Below are 18,024 nucleotides of genomic sequence, written 5' to 3' on the forward strand. Positions count from 1 at the left end.
CAGTGTTGGCATAATTGAAGTCCATAAAAAACACCTTAAGGTGAAATAGTGTCGGCGAAATATGCGCCACTGCAATTGGTGGTTCGTGACAGCCGGGGACCAGTTCTTCAATCAGAGCTCACCTGGACTGCGCTGCCGGTGATTCCACATCTTCATCGTCGTGGCGGCGTGTAAAGCAGCGCGTTGACCATGTCGAGACCGCCCGTTGTGATAGGGAGGTGTTTGAACGCTAACCACATGACTGCCGCCATCTCATGCACACTGCCACAACGCACCGGTACATCACCGAGGCATAAAACCTCTCTTGAGATTTCCTCGAGATCGCCTACGTCAGGGGTTGCCATCAAAATTTTCTCGAGGGCCCCCTTATCGAGCGTGATTGATACCTTGTCATATCACAGTATAGAGTACCTAAAAAAACGAAATGAACATTCTTTTTATACCTTTTCTATTTTTGGTACTTAGAAAAAACGTTGACATATTCATTATTGAAAAAATACTCAGCTTAAAAGTTTTTCAATTTAGCCATCATTGTTATTAACTAATTGCCTCTTATCTAATTCTAGTTTTGCGCTAGAGTGTTGAACCGTGTATCGACTCGTGCTACACCTTCTGTTTAGATTGCATTGGTCTTCATTTTCTTCCCCTGACATGTTTGTTTGATATGTTGTCTGTCATTAAGTGGCTGCGTGGTAGTCTTTTCCTTCTGCTATCGATATCTGCGTTGCTTCCGGGAACTGCTATGGAGGAAGTGAGATCTTTGACCGGTGGTAACTTCGTGTGGTGGCGCGGAAGTAGTGGCGTGCGTTCACAGAGTCTGGTGGACACGGGAGGGCAGTGTGGCTCTCCAGCGCGGACCAGGCGTGGTCGGTTGCACCGAGTCGCCACGTGATATATGTCGGTTGTGTGTAACGAGCGGGTGGAGTTGACGGAAGAGCTCCCCGCGGGATGGTTGTATACACAATCGCCCCACGAGTAGTTGCTGATCATTTCACCTTCGTGGGACGTTGACAAGCTTATTTAAATCCTCCCTTTTAACACTGGAGTTTAAAGGAGACACCTAACATGAAGGAGCGGTCACTACCCGTCAACGTCGCAGAGAAGACGTGAACTCCGGTGACACAGCTTTTTGTCGCGCGACCGTGGCGTGTTGTGTACGCTGGCTACGCGTGCGCGGTCGGATGTGTGGATCCTTGCCATCGGAGGTCGTGTACTGCCTGTTCGAGCATAGTTGCAAGTTAAGTTCGTGGAAGGTTTAATCATTAAGTAATAATTTTGTGTAACCAGCGCCTCTTCTGCCTTGTGGCCTCCGGCGACCGGGTTTCCTGTCCCTGGCACCGGTGTAAATGAAGACAGTGATCTTTCCTCCTCCTCTCGTTACTGTCCGATGGGAGGTGTAGTTTTGGCAATTTAATTGTTTCGCTATTCTGTCATGGGTTATGGGTAGATTCATGCTTCTTGTTGGTTGATCATGTGGTCGCTCAATCAGAACTGTGTTGTGTAATGTTTCCTTGCACAAGGTTAGCTCTAATTCTGTCAGCAAGTTAAGCCGTCTTACAACAAAAGTCGGTGCAGTGACCAGCCTGAGAGTGGCAATTGTGTTTACGGGCGTATTTAAATTGGTCAGTATTCTGTCTAGCCTGAGCATCCCTCAGTGGGTGATTTGTGGCCGCCTTACACGGATCCGTCATATATGTTACGTACTAATGATATTACAGGACACTTTTGTTTAAATTTTTTTAAAATTCCTCCAAGTTTGTAAATTCGTTTTAATCGTGTGTTTGCTGAGACCTGTTTAATTTTTTTTTAATGTCGGTGTTGGTAGCTTCACTACCTCACCGTACCTTATTAACAAAGTTCTGTATTTGCTTTAGTAGCCTGTTTACTAATGTCCTTTAAATTTTTTAAAATTGTTGTATTGCTATAAATTACTTGATTGCCGTTAGCGGCATGTTTAAAAGGCTGTTTATTGCCGTACTGCTAGTTTCTGTAAGATACGAATAAAACATTTGTGAAAATCTCAACTCGACAACAAACTACTAGAAATTTGGCCCCGTTTCCCAACTTGTGGTGTGGCTTGTAGTAACCGTAACCACTGTGTGTGTCAAGTGTACTTAGTGTCATTTGGCTCTAGGTAGACGCTAGAAGCAGAAGTTGGCGTTCGATAAAGCTCTGCTCATGCAGGAAGCGGCCAAAACAAAACAAAAAATCTGTATCATACGAAATATATTCAATATATTTTTTATTCTAATAGCATCTTGCGGACCCTTCTGGCATAGCCCCTGGTGGTCCGCGGACCACCTGTTGGGAACCACTGGATTACGTAATACGACTTCCTACTTCCAAATTAACTTGTCTTAATGGTGTAGCAAAATTGTACAAACTTTTGAAGTAAGTGCGTTATCCGAACATTGTGGCCTGCCCTTGTCAGACCACGCCTTGCTGCAGGCCAAAGCGAACAAACGGCGGAAGAACAGGCACACCTCGGCTGGCTGAGGTGAGCAGCAGGTTTAGACAGTGCCACGCGGCGTTTCCAGTTGGAGCCGGATCGGCGATTCTCATTCAGGGACGGCGCGCGGCCCGGGGCGCCTGTCCTCTCGCTATCCCCGTATAAAGACATCGTGGTCGTTGCCACTTATCTGCCGCCACATCGCTACCAAGGCCGCGCGCCGCCAGTAATGCATTCAAATTGCGCTGTTTACTCACGCGCGTCGGCGCTAATCTCCCGCACGTCACGAAGAGGCGCGCATCTCCAGCAAGTATCGACCGTCCGATAGGTGCAGAGCAGCCGAGGGCCGCGGCCTGAGGTCATCCGACGTGATGCGACGTGATGTGGTGCGTACCCCGCAGTAACAAAGCGGCGGGCGCCAAACTCAGTGGCGGCTGCCAACCTCGGGTGCCGCCCTGCGCTTGACACTTTACGGCGTCCAGTGGCAGATACTTACGCTGCACACACCATTAGCGATTTAATGAACGGCATGCTACGTCAGCGGTCGAGACCATTTGCTCGTTCTTCGAAAAAGATAGAGAATAAGCTCTGTGGGAGCCATTTCACCGTACGTAACATGAATTGTAGTTATGAATTGTAATGCAGTATACGGTAGATTATACTGTAAAATAAACTCACCAGCCGACGTATCACTTACTTCGAACGAAACCGTAGTTAATACTGTGGTCCATATTGCAACGGAATGTAATGCACAACTGAGACGACAACAGGTTTCATGTTAGGGTGTGGCAGCTCTGCTCAGAAGCGGTATAAGTGCTGGTAGAGAAAAGCAAAGAATCGGGCACTAAATATCTTCTTTTTTAGTACGAATCCTTCCGTCAGCTGTATTCGAAGATCTTCATTTGCTATCGATATCGGTGCTACAATATGCACTACTGGCTATTAAAGTTGTTACACCAAGAAGAAATGCAGATGCTAAACGGGTATTCATTGGACAAATATATCTTACTAGAACTGACATGTGATACAATTTGGGTGCATAGATCCTGAGAAATCAGTACCCAGAAGAGCCACCTCTGGCCGTAATAACGGCCTTGATACGCCTGAGCTTTGAGCCAAACAGAGCTTGGATGGCGTGTACAGGTACAGCTGCCCATGCAGCTTCAACACGATACCACAGTTCATCAAGAGTAGTGACTGGCGTATCGTGACGTACCAGTTGCTCGGCCACCATTGACCAGACGTTTTCAATTGGGGAGATATATGGAGAATGTGCTGGCCAGGAAAGCAGTGGAACATTTTCTGTAACCAGGAAGGCCCGTACAGGACTTGCAACATGCGGTCGTGCATTATCCTGTTGAAATGTAGGGTTTCGCAGGGATCGAATGAAGGGTAGAGCCACGGGTCGTTACACATCTGAAATGTAATGTCCACTGTTCAAAAGGCCGTCAATGCGAACAAGAGGTGACCGAGACGCGTAACCAATGGCACCCCATACCATCACGCCGGGTGATATGCTAGTATGGCGATGACGAATACACGATTCCAATGTGCGTTCACCGCGATGTCGCCAAACACGGATGCGACCATCATGATGCTGTAAACAGAACCTGGATTCATCCGAAAAAATGTCGTCATCCCATTCGTGCACCCAGGTCCGTCGTTGAGTACACCGTCGCAGGCGCTCCTGTCTGTGATGCAGCGTCAAGGGTAACCCCAGCCACGGTCTCCGAGCTGATAGTCCGTGCTGCTGCAAACGTCGTCGAACTGTTCGTGCAGATGGTTGTTGTCTTACAAACGTCCCCATCTGTTGACTCAGGGATCGAGACGTGGCTGCACGATCCGTTACAGCCATGCGGATAAGTTGCCTGTCATCTCGACTGCTAGTGATACGAGGCCGTTGGGATCCAGCACGGCGTTCCGTATTACCCTCCTGAACCCACCGATTCCATATTCTGGTAACAGTCATTGGATCTCGACCAACGCGCGCAGCAGTGTCGCGATACGATAAACCGCAACCGCGATGGGCTACAATCCGATCTTTACCACAGTCGGAAACGTGATGGTACGCATTTCTCCTCCTTACACGAGGAATCACAACAACGTTTCACCAGGCAACGCCGGTCAACTGCTGTTTGTGTATGAGAAATCGGTTGGAAACCTTTCTCATGTTGTAGGTGTCGCCACCGGCGCCAACCTTGTGTGAATGCTCTGAAAATCTAATCACAGCATCTTCTTCCTGGAGGTTAAATTTCGCGTCTGTAACATGTGATCTTCGTGGTGTAGCAATTTTAATGGCCAGTAGTGTAAAAGATATCGGCATTGGTATTATATGATTTCCCGGTCTACTTTGTGCCTACTAAAACCAAAAACTGGAGGATATGATGAGCACTTTAGCGTATGTTTTGAACTCCACAATAGATGTCAATTTTTTGTGATGGGTTCATATGCTCTCACGTAAACCTCTGGAACTATACTGCGAGCAATACTTTACAATAATCCGCTATGCGATTGTACTTGCACTTAAACGCCCTGTACTTAGACCACGAGCATGGCATCGCTTGTGCATATGTCTTCGTGTAATTCATTTTATGTGGGGCGAAGAATACAGTTATGTAAACCTAGTAGTATTTCATAGAGTGATTTTGTATGGTCCACTTCTATGGCCTATATTTGGCTTGCATATAGTTTATTGGGCGATGTTTTTCTGTCAGGACTTTAGAAATGGTTCTGTATTGATGAATAATGTGAACTACGTTTATTGTAAACCTATTTTTTTTTTAAATGACAGTGAACTCGAGTAATTATAAATTCGCAGGATGACAGTGTACATTTCATTGCAAATTTTACTTTTTTAATGATATTGTATGCATTCAAAACATAATATTATTTTAAATCTACGATTTAAAAAGGTAGGTAAATTATTTTAAAATGATTTTAATGGGACTGGAGAGAATTGCAGTGTGGCACATGTATTGAAGGTTATCGATTGTCGCACGCAACTATGTAAACTAGTGTCTACTTACTTACCTCTAAAAATATTATACTAAGCCGCACGGGGTTGCCACATGATCTCTGGCGTCTTGTCACAGTCCGTGCGGCTCCCCCCGTCGGAGGTTCGAGTCCTCCCTCGGGCATGGGTGTGTATGTCGTCCTTAGCGTTAGTTAGTTTAAGTTAGATTAAGTAGTGTGTAAGCTTAGGGACCGATGACCTCAGCAGTTTGGTCCCATAAGACCTTACCACAAATTTCATTTTATTATACTAGCTAGGTCCCCACTGTGGTGTCAGGTAATCAGAATATGCTGAGGCCTGAGCACATGTTATACATTTTAATTGTGTGGCATTTTATTTATAACACGGTGTTGTTTCCTGGCACTTTTACTACAAAAAATGGTTCAAATGGCTCAGAGCACTATGGGACTCAACTGCTGTGGTCATCAGTCCTCTAGAACATTGAACTACTTAAACCTAACTAACCTAAGGACATCACACACACCCATGCCCGAGGCAGGATTGGAACCTGCGACCGTAGCAGCAGCGCGGCTCCGGACTGGAGCGCCTAGAACCGCACGGCCACCACGGCCGGCACTTTTACTACAGATTGACACAACATCACTATGTGACTTTCAGTGTTGTAAAAAGCATATATGTCTAATAATGTTACATGGTTCGTAATAATGTTGCACTAGTGTATACAGTGGTTTTATGAAATCGTATATATTTGAGCGAGCTTCACTTGGGTCGTTCGTTTTTGTAATTTTAAGATCTGTCGAAGCAGATAATAGTAATAACAAGAATTACTAGCGATCTTGGGGAACTTGATTCTTCAAGAATAATTTTAATTCATTCCTATAACAGTCCTGTTGTGTTGCAATTCTTCTTATTTCCAAGATTGCTAAGAAAATAGAATGGTGAATTCCGCCTTATTCTAGACACGTTTGGAGTTTTGTTTTAGCCAGCCATGTTTGAGCACATATTGCTATCTTCAGTGGGTTACTTTATTTCCTTTCTGTAAAATTGTTGTGGGACATTAACGTTTAGAGAAAACATTTGGTACAAAATATTAACATTTGTGAATGAAGTGAATGTTGTCAGATATTATAAATGGTTTGTTCACAGCTCACAGTTGAGATATATATTACTGGGCTGATAGATTGTATGTTGTTTATTACAATATGTTTATGAATGTGGTTTTATAGCTTATTTGGAAAGAGAGTGGATGTATGCATTAGTTTACATACTCGACATGAAGCTATTGAATGTTTATGTTGGTAGCTGTAAGTCTGCAACGCAATCTACGACTTGTCATCTGCAAACAGCGAAACGTAATTTTTATTTTTGTTTATTATGCATTTCCGAACGAAAATGAGTATTTATCGCATTATTTTGCGTGTCATTTACGGCTTTGATGTTCTGATGTTTGACTCCTTTGCTTGTGGTGTGGTAACACGTTGATTTCTACTACTTTTGTCGTTTCACAGTCATTTTCTGAGAGCTTTCGAACTTACGCAGTGTTTTCGCCGCCATTCTGAACACTTCTGCGGTAGGATGGCGGGTCAATCGCTTATGTTAGATCAGTCATGATTATTAATATTTTGAGATGAATTGTCTTAAATGCAAGAAACAGATATACAGAGCGTTAGTACTGATTTTGTTATCATAAACTGTGATCAACGTTATAATTATCGAATATCAAGTGCTGTTTTACGAACTAGGCAGTCGTGTGGGATGTTGTGTAACATTACATGTAGCAGTGCTGTGGCATGAGTTGCGCCGCTAAATAAACGATATACATCCTTCAAAACAAATCTAAGTGTTCTGTGCCGAAAAGTAGACCCTGTTTTTTCACTCTTTCAATAGTTGCAGTACCAGTTCATAAATGGAAACACGACCCAACGTGATATTCTGCAGCGAGAGGAGCATTCGAATTCAGGAGAGGAAGGTGAGCTACTGAACCCAGCGACGCGCAACTGATGCTGTGCACCACAAGACACTGGGGCACATCATTTAGACAGGAGGTGTCCATTACTGATATGCGCCAGCAGAGAACCGCAGACAACTGTCTGGCGCATGTTACGCAAACGCAAACGGCTACCTTTGAAACCGTACCGGCTGCAGTTGTTACGTTTCTTGACTGCTCGGGGCAAGGAACATTGCTCTGTCTTTCGCAGTGGCTGGACGAATACGGTTTTGCACAGAAATTGGTTCAAATGGCTCTGAGCACTATGGAACTTAATATCTGAGGTCATCAGTCCCCTAGAACTTAGAACTACTTAAACCTAACTAACCTAAGGACATCACACACATCCATGCCCGAGGCAGTTGCACAGATACTGAATTTCAGTGACGAAGCCACAATTCATGTGTCTGGAAAGCTGAATCGTCATAACATGGGTGTGTAGGTTACGGAACTTCCACACGAGATTGTAAAAGACGTCGTCATTCGCCTAAAGTTAACATCCTTTTTGCCATGCTCTCTTCAAAAATTTGTGCACCATTCGTGATTACAGAGAACACTGTTACAGGTTTCGTGTACGAGGACGTACTGCAGCAGTGGCTTACGCCACAATTATTGCAAGGCAGTGTGGACTTGATTCTGCAACAAGACCGTACCCCACCATACTTTTTTCAGACGTTCTTGAGCACCTCAATGCTCAACTGCCTCTGCGTTGGATTGGACGAGCTTCCCATTGTGACTGTCATCTTCTTCAGTGGCCCACACGGTCACCTGATTTAACTCTATGCGATTTCATTTATGGAGGATTGTCAAACATTGTGTGTTCAACCGCTTCATCTCAAACAGTTGTAAAGATAGATATTTAATGCAGTCACTGATATGGACCATGTCGTGCATGACCAGAGTTAGACTACCTTGTTGACATTTACCACATTAGAAGTACTTCCCATACTGAGTGACTGTAATGTGAATTAAAAACTTGGAGGGGTGATCTGTCCACTGATATGTCTCTGTTTGTCGTATGTCTTGCAGTTTCTGCGCAATCGTGTTCTGAATTCCTGGAGATATTTATGAATGACTCTGTATGCTTGAAAAAACACTTTACAACGCATAGCGGAACATCAAGAATTCGTGGAAAAATTTCATCTTCTAATCATTATAGTTGTAGAAAAACTGAATTCTCTGATGCGCTGATATGAAACTTCCTGGCAGATTAAAACTGTGTGCCAGACCGAGACTCGAACTCTGGACCCTTGCCTTTCGCGGGAAAGTGCTCTACCAACTGAGCTACCCAAGCACGACTCACGCCCCGTCCTCACAGCTTCACTTCTGCCAGTACCTCGTCTCCTGCCTTCCAAAATTTACAGAAGCTCTCCTGCGAACCTTGCAGAACTAGCACTCCTGAAAGAAAGTATATGCGGAGACATGGCTCAGCTACAGCCTGGGGGATGTTTCCAGAATGAGATTTTCACTTGCCCACGAAAGGCAAAGGTCCCGAGTTCGAGTCTCGGTCTGCACACAGTTTTAATCTGCCAGGAAGTTTCAATACAATAGGAGTTTCATAAACTTTTTACAGACTTTGAAAGGTGGAGCTGTGCCGGCCTGCGCCTCCGCCAGCATACCGGTTGGCGCTAGAGAAACATTATATAGCAGGCTCTTAACTAGGCGCCCCTATGACAAGAGAAGACCAAGACGCACCCCTAGGCCACACGTCAATACCGCCCCCTCGGTAGCGCCATTTAGGCAGCCGCCGCCGACCGAACCGTCAGCACCTCAGTACGTCTCGTCGGGACTCAGATCGCATTGCGCCTCAATACGTCACACTGTACTCTTGTCTTCCACAGTGATAGTCGTCGCCTCGCACCTTAGCTAGCTGGGAGGCAACGTTGGTCTTTGTATATATAGTCGTGATATGGATACGGACAAGATCCGAGAATTAGTACATGTTGTTGGATTGCATTTAACCACAGAACTTCAGACTGGACATAACTGAAGTCCTCAGTTTCTTCCTGTAATAAAAGAGCTGACAAGTGCGAGAATTATCGCACAATCAGCTTAACAGCTCATGCATACAAGTTGCTGACAAGAATAATATCCAGAAAAATGGAAAAGGGAATTGAGGATGTGCTAGATGACAATTAGTTTGGCCTTGTAAAGGCACGAGAGAGGCAATTCTGACGTTGCGGTTGATAATGGAAGCAAGACACGTTAGTAGGTTTTGTCGACCCGTAAAAAGCATTCGACAATGTAAAATTGTAAGATGTTCGAAATTTTGAGAAAAGTAGAGGTAAGCTATAGGGAGAGACGGGTAATATACAATACGTACAAAAGCCAAGAAGGAATAATAAGAGTGGACCAACAATAACGAAGAGCTCATATTAAAAAGGGTGTAAGACAGGGGTGGAGTCTTTCATCCCTGTTGTTCAATCTGTACATCGAAGAAGCAATGATGGAAATAAAAGAAAGCTCTATCGAAATTCAGGGTGAAAGGATATCAATGATACGTTTCGCTGATGACACTGCTATCCTCAGTGAAAGTGAAAAAGAATTGCAGTATCTTCTGAATGGAATGAACAATCTAATGAGTACAGAATATGGACTGAGAGTAAATCGAAGAAATACGAAAGTAATGAGAAGTAGCAGAAATGAGAAAAGCGAGAAACTTAACATCACGATTGATGGCCAGGAAGGAATTTCTGGGAATGTACACCTGGAGTACTGCATTGTATGGTAGTGAAACTTGGATTGTGGGTAAACCGGAACAGAAGAGAATCGAAACATTTGATATGTGGTGCTATAGCTGAATGTTGAAAATTAGGTGGAATGGTAAGGTAAGGAATTAGGAGGTTCTAGGCAGATTCAGAGAGGAAGGGAATATGTGGAAAACAGACAGTGACAAGGAGAAGGGACAGAATGATACGACGTCAGTTAAGACACCAGGGAATAACTTCCATGGTACTAGAGAGAGCTGTAGAGGGTAAAAACTGTAATGGAAGGCAGAGAGTGGAACACATCCAGTAGGTAATTGAGGACGTAGGTTTGCATGTGCTTCTCTGAGATGAAGAGCTTGGCACAGAAGAGGGACTCGTGGCGGGCTGCATCAAACCAGTCAGAAGACTGATGACCAAGGAAAAGTATATTTTCAACAGTTGTGTATTTTGTGTTGCAGTGATAGGAAACCGGCCACCCACCTATTATCCAGCCAGGAATCACAAAACATTACAATAGGGCACAGGCATAACAGGAACAATGCTGTAATTACTCGTATTTATCCAAGTGGGGCATCCGACAAGACTTAAAAAAGGTATAGGTCTATCAGTCACCTTCCTGCATACCCAAAATCTCACTAGAATTATGCTCATCTGCGTAAAAGGAAGTACTATAGAATTTAAAGGAGCAAAAGAAGAATCCGGCTTAAGTAGCGGTCCGTTTGCAAGTCATGAACGACAGTACAAAATTGAATGGTAGCGCTCTCTCTGAAATTCATAGACTTTGATAAAGGTTTTGATTCAAAATCATCAAAATCTATACTAACAACCCTTGCAAACCAAGTAATTGGTTCAATCTATGTCAGTATTCTGAAGCATACAAACGTCAGTGCTTCAGTTACACTTCATCACGACAGTGAGAAATTTTGAACTGAAAGAGAAGTCAGGTCGGGATATTCGGTATCACCAAAACTATTCTCATGCGTCGTAAAGGGAAGTTGTCAGGTCCTTAAACTGGGAAAAACGGAAACAGGATACACATTTGTAAAAACTGACGGGCAGTGTTCTAAGTAGGCTTGAAAATCATATGAACTAATACATAACTAACATTTAGAAAATGTAATAGGCAACTGAATAATGAAGCCATAGAAACAGATGGTAAACTTTAACGTTTCAGACAGTTGAATACCGTGACTGGATAGTTAGAAAATCAAATAAATTGAAGAAGAAACTTTCTTGTATGGTATGTATACCCATAAACCTCCAGTCTGTTTTAAAAAACGGAACATTAGTATCAGTGTGTGTTACCGGTTGTAAGTTACAACATCATTGGAGGACAGTCTCTCTTGTGTAGCTGGATTCATGATTTCCTTTTACAAACGTAGTAATTGGCAGCAAGACATGTAGTGAAACCGAGGTGATATCTGAGATTATGTAGGTCCCCTGCTGTTCCTAACTATGTAAACGATTTTGGAGAGAATCTGCCCTAAAGTTATCTTAGATTTCCTGAAGACGATGCTCTCATGTACCGCCTAATAAAGTCACAGAAGACCAAAACGAACTGCAAACTGATTTAGAAAAGACATTTGGATGGTGCAAACAGTGGAAACTGGCCCTAAACAATAAAACTTGTGAGATCCTCCACAAAAGTACTAAAATTTCAGTTACACGATAAATCAAACAAGATTATCGATTCAAATAAATGCCTAGCGATTACAACTAGGGAAAACTTAAATTGGAACCAACACGTATAAAATGTTGCGGAGAAGACGAACCAAAGACTACGTTGTTCTGGCAGAACACTTACAAGAAGCAAGCGCGGTATAGAATCCTTATCATATGAGATTGGCAGATGACGTCGAAACAGTTCAAATAAGGGCAGCACGGTTTCTATCATCGCGAAGTAGAGGAGAAAAAGTCACAAGTATGACGTGCCACTTTGGGAGGCGGTCACTGAAATAAAGGCATTTTTCTTTGCAGCAGAATCATTTCACGAAATTATGGTCACAAACTGTTTCCTCTCAATGCCGAAACATTTGTTGATGCCTCCCTACATAAGGTGAAATGATCACTGTTATACAATGAGAGAAACTGGAGCTCGCAAGCAAAGGTTTGGAGGTTCATTTTATCCACTTGCTATTCGATAGTGGAACACTCGAGCAATGGTATGAAAATGGTTCTATAAACACCCTGTCAAACAAGTGTGAACTGAAGAGTAGTCATATGGACATAGAAGTGGATGAAGAATAATGAGACATGGACTTTGAAATGAGGAAACCTTGAGAGAGGACAAATTACTCTCTCAGCTATTTTTCATAAAGATTTTGTTACAACGTTACGCAACTTGTGCGAGACTCGACAAAGTTAACGACCTGAGCAGCCGTTGATGGAGCCAGGTAGGGCGCTAAAAGCATGAGGTATTTTTATGGTTGTTAGTTCAAATGGCTCTGAGCACTATGGGACTTAACATCTGTGGTCATCAGTCTCCTAGAACTTAGAACTACTTAAACCTAACTAACCTAAGGACATCACACACATCCATGCCCGAGGCATGATTCGAACCTGCGACCGTAGCAGTCGCGCGGTTCCGGACTGAGCGCCTGGAACCGCTAGACCACCGCGGCCGGCTATGGTTGTTAGTTCGTAGAAACGGCATGTTTGGAAGTTGAAAGCAAGTGGCAGCGACCCCACACCTCAGTAAACCTTGCCAATCAGGCCCACAGCCGTATATGGCCGACAGAGCACCCACTAGTCGAGATGAGCCTCCAGCAGGACAATGGCCGCTAACCCGCATCGGCGCCAGCCGAAGGCTGGGCTGGAGGCAATGGACCGAAGGGACGTGTCTACACAGTGGAGTCATAAAGCAGGCATTGTGGGCTGCGCCACGCTTAATAAAAATTTACAAGTTTTCATGTTCGCCGAAACTGCAAATAGGCCTGTGACCCACTTACATCAGCTGCCTTTATCGTAAAAGAAATTCTGGCGTTTGGGAAACGTTTAGAGATAGAATCTTTAGTACACCTCATATCTAGGACTAACTTTCTCCAAGGCACAGGCAATTTAGATAAAGATCTGTAAGATTGTATCTGCTCGCTTGTTGCCATGGGAAGCGACACGACTTTGGAGAGAGTAAATTTCTATCCGTCTGCCTAATCGCTAGATCACGAGACTGTGCATTTCTTTCGTCGCTGTGATCGATTCACAGGTGCCACCTTACGTCTCATCTCTGCCTCATACATCCTACCAGCTGCAAGTTACATCGCTGCACGAAGCAAACAGGGTAACGTAGTACTGCTCTGGCCATGTCGGGGCGTGCAAATCCCAATCGCCACTTGCTCTCAGCTGCACCCATATAGACTTCTGTAGATCATCAGTCAAAGTCTGCTCAGCGTCGGAACAATTCAGACCGCGTCATACACATTTTCAGGGCCAAAGTACTTGACTCACTTTTTCCACCCAGTATCCCTGTACATTGTGGTCTTAAACCGCCTGTTAGTTGTTTATGATATTCTAATATAACTTTTTTTTTTGGTCATCAGTCTGCTGACTGGTTTGATGCGGCCCGCCACAAATTCCTTTCCTGTGCTAACCTCTTCATCTTAGAATAGCACTTGCAACCTACGTCCTCAATTATTTGCTTAACGTATTCCAATCTCTGTCTTCTTCTACAGTTTTTGCCCTCTACAGCTCCCTCTAGTACCATGGAAGTCATTCCCTCATGTCTTAACAGATGTCCTATCATCCTGTCCCTTCTCCTTATCAGTGTTTTCCACATATTACTTTCCTCTCCGATTCTGCGTAGAACCTCCCCATTCCTTACCTTATCAGTCCACCTACTTTTCAACATTCGTCTATAGCACCACATCTCAAATGCTTCGATTCTCTTCTGTTCCGGTTTTCCCACATTCCATGTTTCACTTCCATACAATGCTGTACTCCAGACGTACATTCTCAGAAATTTCTTCCTCAAATTGAGGCCGGTATTTGATATCAGTAGACTTCTCTTGGCCAGAAGTGCCTTTTTTGCCACAGCGAGTCTGCTTTTGATGTCTTCCTTGCTCCGTCCTTCATTGGTTATTTTACTGCCTAGGTAGCAGAATTCCTTAACTTCATTGACTTCGTGACCATCAATTCTGATGTTAAGTTTCTCGCTGTTCTCATTTCTAATACTTCTCATTACCTTTGTCTTTCTCCGATTTACTCTCAAACCATACTGTGTACTCATTAGACTGTTCATTCCGTTCAGCAGATCATTTAATTCTTCTTCACTTTCACTCACGATAGCAATGTCATCAGCGAATCGTATCATTGATATCCTTTCACCTTGTATTTTAATTCCACTCCTGAACCTTTCTTTTATTTCCATCATTGCTTCCTCGATGTACAGATTGAAGAGTAGGGGCGAAAGGCTACAGCCTTGTCTTACACCCTTCTTAATACGAGCACTTCGTTCTTGATCGTCCACTCTTATTATTCCCTCTTGGTTGTTGTACATATTGTATATGACCCGTCTCTCCCTATAGCTTACCCCTACTTTTTTCAGAATCTCGAACAGCTTGTACCATTTTATATTGTCAAATGCTTTTTCGAGGTCTACAAATCCTGTGAAAGTGTCTTCATTTTTCTTTAACCTTGCTTCCATTATTAGCGGTAACGTCAGAATTGCCTCTCTCGTCCCTTTACTTTTCCTAAAGCCAAACTGATCGTCACCTAGCGCGTTCTCAATTTTCTTTTCCATTCTTCTGTATATTATTCTTGCAAGCAGCTTCGATGCATGAGCTGTTAAGCTGATTGTGCGATAATTCTCGCACTTGTCAGCTCTTGCCGTCTTCGGAATTGTGTGGATGATGCTTTTTCGAAAGTCAGATGGTACATCGCCAGACACATACATTCTACACACCAACGTGAATAGTCGTTTTGTTGCCACTTCCCCAAAATTCTGATGGAATGTTATCTATCCCTTCTGCCTTATTTGACCGCAAGTCCTCCAAAGCTCTTTTAAATTCCAATTCTAATAATGGATCCCCTATCTCTTCTAAATCGACTCCTGTCTCTTCCTCTATCACATCAGACAAATCTTCACCCTCATAAAGGCTTTCAATGTATTCTTTCCACCTATCTGCTCTCTCCTCTGCATTTAACAGTGGAATTCCCGTTGCACTCTAAATGTTACCACTGTTACTTTTAATGTCACCAAAGGTTGTTTTGACTTTCCCGTATGCTGAGCCTGTCCTTCCGACAATCATATCTTTTTCGATGTCTTCACATTTTTCCTGCAGCCATTTCGTCTTAGCTTCCCTGCACTTCCTATTTATTTCATTCCTCAGAGACTTGTATTTCTGTATTCCTGATTTTCCCGGAACATTTTTGTACTTCCTCGTTTCATCAATCAACTGAAGTATTTCTTCTGTAACCCATGGTTTCTTCGCAGCTATCTTCTTTGTACCTATGTTTTCCTTCCCAACTTCTGTGATGGACCTTTTTAGACATGTCCATTCCTCTTCAACTGTACTGCCTACTGCGCTATTCCTTATTGCTGTATCTATAGCGTTAGAGAACTTCAAACGTATCTCGTCATTCCTTAGTACTTCCGTATCCCACTTCTTTGCGTATTGATTCTTCCTGACTAATGTCTTGAACTTTAGCCTACTCTTCATCGCTACTATATTGTGATCTGAGTCTATATCTGCTCCTGGGTACGCCTTAAAATCCAGTATCTGATTTCGGAATCTCTGTCTGACTATGATGTAATCTAATAGAAATCTTCCCGTATCTTCCGGCCTTTTCCAAGTATACCTCCTCCTCTTGTGATTCTTGAACAGGGTATTCGCTATTACTAGCTGAAACGTGTTACAGAACTCAATTAGTCTTTCTCCTCTTTCATTCCTTGTCCGAAGCCCATATTCTCCTGTAATCTTTTCTTCTACTCCTTCCCCTACAACTGCATTCCAGTCGCCCATGGCTATTAGATTTTCGTCCCCCTTTACATACTGCATTACCCTTTCAATATCCTCATACACTTTCTCTATCTGTTCATCTTCAGCTTGCGACGTCGGCATGTATACCTGAACTATCGTTGATTCTGATTAGAACAACCCGGTCACTGAACTGTTCACAGTAACACACCCTCTGCCCTACCTTCCTATTCATAACGAATCCTACACCTGTTATACCATTTTCTGCTGCTGTTGATATTACCCGATACTCATCTGACCAGAAATCCTTGTCTTCCTTCCACTTCACTTCACTGACCTCTACTACATCTAGATTGAGCTTTGCATTTCCCTTTTCAGATTTTCTAGTTTCCCTACCACGATCAAGCTTCTGACATTCCACGCCCCTACTCGTAGAACGTTATCCTTTCGTAGATTATTCAATCTTTTTCTCATGGTAACCTCCCCCTTGGCAGGACCCTCCCGGAGATCCGAATGGGGGACTATTCCGGAATCTTTTTCCAATGGAGAGATCATCATGACACTTCTTCAATTACAGGCCACATGTCCTGTGGATACACGTTACGTGCCTTTAATGCAGTGGTTTCCATTGGCTTCTGCATCCTGATGTCGTTGATCATTGCTGATTCTTCCGCCTTTAGGGGCAATTTCCCACCCCTAGGACAAGAGAGTGCCCTGAACCTCTATCCGCTCCTCCGCCCTCTTTGACAAGGCCGTTGGCAGAATGGGGCTGACTTCTTATGCCGGAAGTCTTCGGCCGCCAATGCTGATTATTTATTAAAATTTAGGCAGTGGCGGGGATCGAAGCCGAGACCGAAGACGTTTTGATTATGAATCATAGATGCTACCCCTAGACCACGGGCTCTTCCATAACTTATATAACTTTAATTATGTCTGCCTTAGTTTCTTTTTGGGAAAAATAAATGTTGTCAGTAAACTAAATTTTGCTTACCTTCTCAATCAATTGGTTCAAATGACTCTGAGCGCTATGGGACTTAACATCTGAGGTCATCTGTCCCCTAGAACTTAGAACTACTTAAACCTAACCAACCTAAGGATATCACACACATCCATGCCTGAGGCAGGATTCGAACCCGCGACCATAGCGGTCGCGCGGTTCCAGACCCTTCTCAATCAAATCAGCACTTTTACATAGTTATCCCAAGGGTGATCTTTCTTTGTGTACGACCCTACCAGAATAACTTCCATTGTGTACGACTCTGCCACCATAACTTTCATTTTGGCGTCCCCTGCCAGGATACGTTTCATTTTGGCGTTCCCTGCTGTGATAACCTTACATTTTGGCGTCCCATTCCAGGATAACTTACATCGTGGCGACCCTGCCAAGATACCTTTCATTTTAGCGTTCCCTGCCATGATAACCTTACATTTTAGCGTCCCCAACCAGGATAATTTACAACCTCTCTGAAACTGATAGCTACTCAGCGAGAAATATAGATCATGCTGGGATTTACTGGGAGAGACATGGAAAGAAACCAGTGGATCAGGAAAAAGACTGGAGTAGAATGCGTAATTACTACTGTAGTTGAAACAAACTCGTCATTGTGGGCTGGTTGTATAAGTAGACGAATTGATGATAAATGAACCAAGGATTTTCTTTACTGGACTTCCAAGACATACAATGACTTAATGGAAGGTGTCAGACAGCGTACAGAGCAACATAGGTACTTTTGTCTCGAAAAGTCTGAAGAATGTCTTTATTCAGCAGTTGGTTTTGAAACGGCTCGTGATATACATGTATATCATATTGCTGCTGTGGTAGCAATACTGTGTCCTATCTTACTTGTGTGTGTGTTTGTATGTGTGTGTGTGTGTGTGTGTGTGTGTGTGTGTGTGTGTGTGTCTGTGTCTGCGTGTGGTTTGTGGGCTTTCTACAATGATTTTATCAGCGGCCATACCAAAATAAGTAGAAATGTATGTGGTTAAAACATCTG

Source organism: Schistocerca americana, chromosome 8, assembly GCF_021461395.2.
Source record: "Schistocerca americana isolate TAMUIC-IGC-003095 chromosome 8, iqSchAmer2.1, whole genome shotgun sequence".
Classification (NCBI taxonomy): domain Eukaryota; kingdom Metazoa; phylum Arthropoda; class Insecta; order Orthoptera; family Acrididae; genus Schistocerca; species Schistocerca americana.